General features: G+C 44.4%; 1 long non-coding RNA gene across 1 annotated transcript; it reads left to right on the top strand.

The window, feature by feature from the left end:
* Positions 1-2,546: 2,546 nt before the first annotated feature.
* Positions 2,547-7,909, top strand: LOC145720056 (uncharacterized). Its single transcript, XR_014142779.1, has 3 exons — positions 2,547-2,653; positions 6,469-6,528; positions 7,179-7,909. It is a non-coding gene; the product is annotated as an uncharacterized LOC145720056 (long non-coding RNA).
* The last annotated feature ends 26 nt before the right edge of the window (positions 7,910-7,935 follow it).

Here is a 7,935-nt window from a genome sequence, read left to right as displayed (position 1 = left end):
GTTCTCAAAGATATGAATCTAGGATTGCTTATCGGAACTGGGCTCCTTGCCAATGGAAGTGCATTACTAGTAGTCTAAAGCGTGAGTGGCAAAACAGATACTTAAATTAGTATTTGAGGTTGCCTTGGATGAAGTGCAATTATAGCCAACTCTTTTTCCTTTTATAGCCAAGAGGCTTTCCTTTCTTGCCATTTGTAGGGATTTGGGGATGGAGCAGAAGGCTGCAGGGTGTGCTTGCTCTGCCGTCTTTCTCCAATATTCTGGATTATTTTTCAAAATCTAGTGATTATGCTACATTATTTCAATTAAGATTATGTTTTAAAAATCACAACTAAGCAAAAATATATGGCGATATTTAGCCACACTTATGGGAAACTTAGTCATGTGGCCTGCTGTTTTAATATCCCCATTCACCAGCTGACAGGGGATTGAACTGCGGCCTTCATACCCCGGAGGAAATGATCACATTTATTTGATTATTTCACTCTAGGTAGTAACAGTTCTGTCCTGGGAAAAAAGACGAGCCTCAAGGCACTCCTGGCTGAATGCTTTTCAGTTACACTCTCTAAGCCAGTATGCCAAGGAATTGCCTCTTTCCACATGGCGACCTTTGTGGCAGATGGCAGATTTCCCTGAGGTCTCAAAATGACAGGCTTTCACAATGTCACTGGCTGACAGCCAGACCCAGCCCAGTCTTGGTGTGTTATGGGGGCTAAAGTCATTCCACCTTGTGCAACAGTTAAAGCTTGCTGTAACCAGCAGTGTTCCCATAAAGTCGGGAGAAAATACTTTTTTTTTTTTTTTGCCAACCACAAAGCTACGCTGGAGTGCAAATGTGAATCCTCGGGTCTCCCAGTCCATCAGGAGAAGTAAGAGACATGAGGTATTAGAAAGCATACTAGTTTTGTAGTCAGATCTGGGTTCAAATCTTAGATCTGTACCTTGGACAAGCCACTTAACCTCACTGAACTCCAGATGCTTTATTTGTAAAATACAAGACAGCCATAGCTAAAGAACATTTTTTATTGCCCAACTTGTACCAGATCATATTCTAGGGGCCAGGGGATACAACACAGACAGGCAAAGCGCCTGTTCTCATGAAGTCCCCATAGTAGTAAGGAGAGACCGATAGTAACACAAACCAAAAGTAAATAAGAAAATGCCACAATAAAAACAACACAGTGATGTAAGCTGATTGAAAGTAGCTGTAGTTTCTCTGTGTTTTCTCTTTGGTCCAACCTACCTGGTAAACTGTATTAAACCTTGTTTTCCCTGGCTCCTTATCTAAGCCAGTGGGCCCTTGGAAAGGGATTCATGACTCCAATCTCAAAGGCCTAATGTTACTTCTCCAGAAAATGTGCATATCACCCGAAGGCCAAGGCCTTATATCAGACTTTTACTTTACTTTGCTGTGGACTTTTAGGCTCTGTGTGGCCAGCAGAGGTGATATTTGGGGGCAGGCATATACTTGCCTGGCCTCTGTCTGAGAACATTTTGTTTCTGAACTTCTTATAGAAGCTATTGCTGGGATCTTGAGCCCTTGCTGGGGTCATGATTTAATGCCTCAGAATTTGTGGCTTGCAGGAACTAGCTCTGATCTTGAGTTTCAAAAACAAAACATGGGTTTGCCAAGAAAGAGTACAAGGTGATGAAAGTTGCCATTTCAAGCCTCAGCCTTCTAGGAACACCTACATGGGTGGCAGCCGCCGGTCCTCCAGGTTGCTCCCAGCACAGAGCTGGGCTCCCCAATAGATAGAGTAGGCAATATGCTTAAGGGTCTGGCAAAATGAGGGTTCACATACCCACAAAAAGTTAGCTTTTAAAGCCTTATTTGGAATTTTAGAATCAGAAAATCTTGAGAGATGGTATTCTAATATCACATTTTATGGAAGTTTTCTGTTATGTCGAATTTGAATTACATAGTGTTGGGAGCTCCATAACTTTTTGGAGTGCAGGGCCTCTAAAGGTCTTACTCTGGCTCGGCCCCACGCCACCCCAGGAGCTTCCTTTTGCCTCGGTTCTCAGAATTAACACACAAAGTCTTCCTCAAATTTGGGGTCTAGGCCAGAGAGTGGAGGATGTGTTCTATTTCTTGTTTTATTGCTGCCCCTCTGACTATTCCCCCTTCTGAAGTGCTCTGTCTGAACCACACAATCTTACACTTGGTCATGCACAGCGAGCAGGAGCGTGGTGGTGGTGGTGCTGATCGGTGTCACTGACTTATTACGGCAAATCTATGGGAAAGGGGGGGTCTCCTGGACCACTAGACAATTCATTTTATAGCAGGAAGCTTCTCCCTCAGATGCAGAGATGGCTTGTTTTCCTTTTTCTGGACTTCACCCTTGCCCCATCTTCTCTTGTTGTTGTAGGAAGCAAACGTAAGAGCCAAGAGACTGTGAGTGCTGTGACTGAGGATCCACTTGGCTTCCCAAGCCCAGTGGGGGTCACAGCAGGTTCCCCAGAATGGAGACCTGAAGCAGTTGCCAGGGGCAAGGTGCCCACCCACTGGCCTCTGGCCCTCGCAGGGTTGGCCAATGGGAAGGGACAACTGTGGGGTGGGGACTGCCTGCCCCCTTGAGTACCAGGCTGCAGAGGCTGGATCATCTCATTTCCATCCTGACTGCAGTTTGTGGGTCTGATTCTACACCTGAGGGTAAGAACAAGTCGATTACAGTTCCAGGCTGGGGGTGGGGGTGGCTGCCTTGCAATGGAGCTTCTGGCTTGGGTTTGCCCAGGCTCTCTTGTCATAGCAGGGTACAGATGGGTACAGGCAAAACTCTGGCCACGGCAACACTGGGGAAGGCAGACAGGCCTTGGGCTTCTTCCTTGATTCTCCCACAGCTCAAAGAGAAAAGGAGCTGTTTCTCTGATCAAAATGGCTGGGGCCATCTTGAATTTTGACCAATTCACTCTGTGGCAAGATGCCTACCCAGAGAAAAGGTTGGGATCAATGATAAGAGAGGGATGGCCCAGTGATAGAGTTCAATTAAATAAGAAGAGAAGGAAATAATTCACTTCTCAGCTTGACCAGGTAGGCAAAGAAAGAAGCAGATGGAAAGGCAGCTTGGGGAAAGCCTGAGCTCTGACATCGGGCTGAGTCTGGAACCCAGCTCCACCAGCTGATTCTTCTCAGCAAATACTGATTGAGCAGATTCTATAAGGCCAGACACTGGGTAGAGTTAGTGAGATACAAAGATGAGTGAGACATAATCGTTGTCTGGATTTGAGGGAATCTGTAAATACGGGGATATCCACACAGATGTGGGGATATTTCACAGGATGATTGAGACATTCAAATGAGATAAAGTGAGCTTGGGATATACTGAAAACTTAGGGAAATCTTATTTTTAGATGACATTTTCTGACAGAAACCAGTGGGTCTGCCTGGCCTTTGCCAAGCCCAATCCTGTCACACCAGGGAGTGCTGCGCCTGAGGCATCTGGTTGTTTTCAGTGTAGAGGCAGAGGTCAGAGTGGGAAGGATTTTAGAGATCAGTCCAGCCCTCCTGTGTCAGTGGGTGTGAGTTCCTGGTCTGGAGAGGTTCTGGTTTTCAGATCAAGCTTCATAGGGATGCAGCTACCTCACTCCTGGTGACTCCCTCCATTAGCGGTAAGGTGGGGTCCTCCGGATAAGGTGGGGAAGCAGGGGAGCCCTTTATGCTGGTAGAATATGCCCAAAGGAGCATGAGGGTGTCAGCTTTGTTCTTGAAGCAGAGAAGTAGAAGCAGCTTAACTGGTAGTCCTTGCTGCCTCCCTCCCTTAGTTCTTAAGGGGTTGTAAAGAGAGACACAGGACTTGCTTCTTGTCCTTTCTAAGGTGGTTGTGGGGAAAATTTCCACTGACTCCTTGTCAAAACAGGAGATTAGTGGTCCCACTTGGCTGAGGTCAGCAGGTAGTAGCTTTGGAGAGTAGAAGTTTTCAATCAGGAATTTTTTCACATGAAGAGAGAATGATCCCAAAAATGTGGATTGGAGGGATGTTCTGCTTTACTAGTTCCTTGAGAATCTATGCAGGTGTGTGTATGTGCGTGCATATGTGTGTGTGTGTGTTGGGCGTGGGGATGCTGACAGCTCTCCTAGGGTTGAGTGAAAGTTTTCAGGTAATCCTCCTGGGAGCCGGACAGAATTGAGTTGATTCCTGATTCTGTCATTCATCGTTAGGTTGTACCATGTGAAATTGCTAATATTCTACCATTTTTAACCTTTAAAAATGGCAATTTCATAGAACCCACAAGAGTGGCATGATCTTTTTTTTTTTTTTTCCCTTCCCAGCTGCTCAGCACTTCTACTGAGAGTTGCATGATCTTAAGCCAGCATCTTGGTCTCTTCAAGTCTTAGATTCTTCCCTATAGCGGAATCAAGAGCAGGGCTATGGGGGAGGTTACATGAAATAACATTTGAAAGTACCTTATGCAATTTCTACTCCAACGTACCCTTGCTAATTTCAAAATGCTCTCACGTCCCTCATCTTATGTGATCGTATTTAGCAGATTAGGAAGTTGACTATGAGAAGGCTTTTTAGAGGCTGTGTAATGTGATCCAAGCTTACTGGTTTGGAAGTAGAACAACCAAGCCTCAGGGGTCATGTCCTTAATCTCTCACTTTCCCCATCTCTAAAGTTGGGATTGTTTTCCTTGCTTTATGGAGTTCTCATAAAGATTAAAATAAATAATAGATAAAATAAATAATGGGTAAAAGCTCCTAATGTGGGAGCTGGCCTCTATGAGGATCTAATAAATGCATCCTTTCCTTCTCCTTAACTTTCCATTTGTAAAAGCAGGACAGGGGTGACATGATTTCGGGGGTCCATTCTGGCTCTCAGGGACTTAGTGATCTGTGCTTTAAGTGCCCTCTCCCACTGGAAGACTTGGCACCAGATTTGGTGACTTTCCCCTGCCTAATGCTTTGTTTCCTGCCAGTCCCAAAGGAGACCTCATCCTGCATTTCACAAGATTCTGCTGTTGTTACTGAAATCCCAGCAGGTCAAAGTGGAATTTCTTATATATTTTAACATATGAAAATGAGAGATCATAATACGGCCCTTTAGGATCCAGAGAACATGGTGGCCATCCCCTCATAGTTAGTGAATAGTGCCTACATACTGGGTGCCAGGAAAGCCGGTGCAGTAGAAAGAACTTGGGCTTTGGATTTTAAATTACACCCCTGCACTCTTTTCCTTGTTATGTGTGGGCAGAAGTTACTAATCCTCTCTGGTCCTGGGATTTCTCTTGCGGGAGTTGAGTGGTAGGGGTGAAATGAGATGAAAGGGTAAGTGAATGTACAGTGGAGGTCTGTAGCAGGTGGTCCATAAATATTTACTAGTTTTCCTTCTCTTCACTGATATATGTGGAAGTTTATAAAATACTTCATACTTTTAGTCAATTGATTCTTACAATAAGATTGTGAAATAGGCTAGGTAAGGATTAATAGCATTAATAATCACATTTGCAGGCAAAGAGCAGGAGATCTGGGAAATGAGGTGGAGGAACGTAAATCACCCAGCGTGTTCATGGTGGAGCCTAGACTAGAAGCCAGGGCACATGCATCATAATCTGGAGGGCTTCTCAAGCTATTTTCTCTTATGTCCCCCATCCCATGCAGTGTAATATGAAAAGGCAGATGTGTGATCCTGATGCTTTTTTTTTCCTCCTCTGCACTATGCCTAAGAGTGCATAAGTTTTGGGCTTTGGAAGACCAGAATTTTATCGTCCAGCTCCCCTACATTTAAAAGCTCTAGGATTGGGCACCTGGGTGGCTCAGTCGGTTAAGTGTCTGCCTTCGGCTCAGTCATGATCCCAGGGCCCTGGGATTGAGTCCCTAGTCCGGCTTCCAGCTCAGCGGGGAGTCTGCTTCTCCCTCTGCCCCTCCCCCTGCTCATTCTCTCTCTCTCTCTCTCTATCCCTCGCAAAAATAAATAAATAAAAATCTTAAAAAAAAAAAAAAAAGCTCTAGGATCTCGGACAGGTCACATAACTTTCCTGAAATTCACTTTCCTCCTCTCTAAGGTGGGTACAGGCAGAGCTAACATTTATTAAGCACTGACATGTGCCATGCACTGTTCTAAGTATTTTAAATGGATTATGTCACTTAATCCTCCAACAAATATATGACTGACACATGTTACAGGTAAGAACAAATTATTCTCACCCAAGCGCTAAGATCATAGAGCACGTGACCCTGTTCTACTTCACACTGTCTCTCAAAATGGTTGTGAGGATTAAACGAAACATTAAGTGAGGTAAGGACTTTACAAATGGGTTCGGCAAAAACAGAATTATGGGTGGAACTTGGGGTTTAGCTTCATGTTCCATGTAAAAGTTTTCTTCATAGGCACCATTGAGTCTTCGATTACAGTTTCATTTAATAATGTTTTCCCCTGTAGAAATAGAAGTCTTTCCAAATCAAAGTGTAACAATTACCCTCCCTAAACAAAGAGCACAAATAATTTTGGAATACTTTTTTTTTGAAAGCGGCACCTCTGCACTGACCTTCAGCTGTTATCCGTTGCTGATCTTTCCACCCAGAACTAGGTAGAAGACAACTTTCTTCTGCAATCAGAATCTGTTGTTAGCATCAGAAACTTCCGAGGATCATGTACCCATCTTCCCCCGACCCCTCATCTCAGTACGTCCACCCCATGCCACTGTCATGGAACCCAGACTCATTGTCCCTGTCAGGGGAGAAATCCATCCATAATACTGAAGTGTTGAGGACAGAATGCCTTCCCTTGGTCTAGGAGAAGAGAATCTTGACTTTTAAAAGAGGAGGAGGAACCACAGAACTCCAGAGACCTTCTGACTTCACACTCTCCCCAACAGTTTGGAGAAAGCCCCCAATCTCCTTCTATCCTTGGGTCCCTCTGTAGTTGCCCCCACCAATTCTCATGTTCTGGACTCTCTCTTCCTATCTCCCTGTGGAAAAGAGCACAGCCTCATAGATTCTGCCCTCCTCATTTTGGGAGAAAGCAAGCACACAACCTCTCAGAGGTCTTCTCAGGACTTGTAAAGCTAACCCTAGAAGGAGAAAGTAGGAAGGTGACAAACACTGAGAAACTTTGAATGCATAGGAAGTCTTAAAAGCTCCAGAACAAGTATTCTTCCTAAATACGAAAGGGGCTTGGCTGGTCTCTCCTCCTTGGCTTCTAATCTAACTCACCTCTTTCTTCTTATTTTGGAACAAGCCAAGCCCTATGTTGTGTCTCATTTCCAGCCCCTGTTGACTTCACCCTCCTGAGCCATTGAAATCCAGTAGAGGGCGACAAAGGTACATGTAGATGGTAAGAGGCGCCTTGGCTAGAGATTCACCACCACCAAGGGGCTGTATCTGTTGCTCTGTGGTCTGTCTCTCTGCCCCTCCTTCTATCAGCCTAGCTCATTCTCAATTCTCATTTTACTTAGATCATATTTTTTTTTAAAGATTTTATTTATTTATCTGACAGAGAGAGACACAGCGAGAGAAGGAACACAAGCAGGGGGAGTGGGAGAGGGAAAGGAAGGCTTCCTGCTGAGCAGGGAGCCCGATGCAGGGCTGGATCTCAGGCCGCTGGGATCATGACCTGAGTGGAAGGCAGACACTTAACGACTGAGCCACCCAGGGGCCCCTTACTTAGATCATATTAAAACTTGGTATTTACTAAATGATGCAGCAGCTCAATAGAGAGAGGAAATGTTAACCAAAGGTGTCTTTAAGCAGCTAGAGAAATCATTTGAGTATTTTAGATCACAGTTTACACCAAAACAAAATATTGAAGATGAATTAAAGAGTGAAATGTAAAATATATCAAACAATAGAAGACAATAAAATAGAATATTTACCAAGACCTAGAAGGGCTAAGAACTGTTTAAAACTTAGAAGCAAAGAAAAATACCAACAGAGTTGACTATAAAAACTAAAACTTCTGTCACTTAAAAATCAGGGTAAACAGGGGTACTTGGTGG

This window comes from Leptonychotes weddellii, unplaced genomic scaffold (assembly GCF_054177405.1).
Source record: "Leptonychotes weddellii isolate Sample4059 unplaced genomic scaffold, ASM5417740v2 HiC_scaffold_9659, whole genome shotgun sequence".
NCBI classification, from domain to species: domain Eukaryota; kingdom Metazoa; phylum Chordata; class Mammalia; order Carnivora; family Phocidae; genus Leptonychotes; species Leptonychotes weddellii.
Note: the sequence above shows the minus strand (reverse complement) of the source record. Positions and strands in the feature narration are given on the sequence as shown.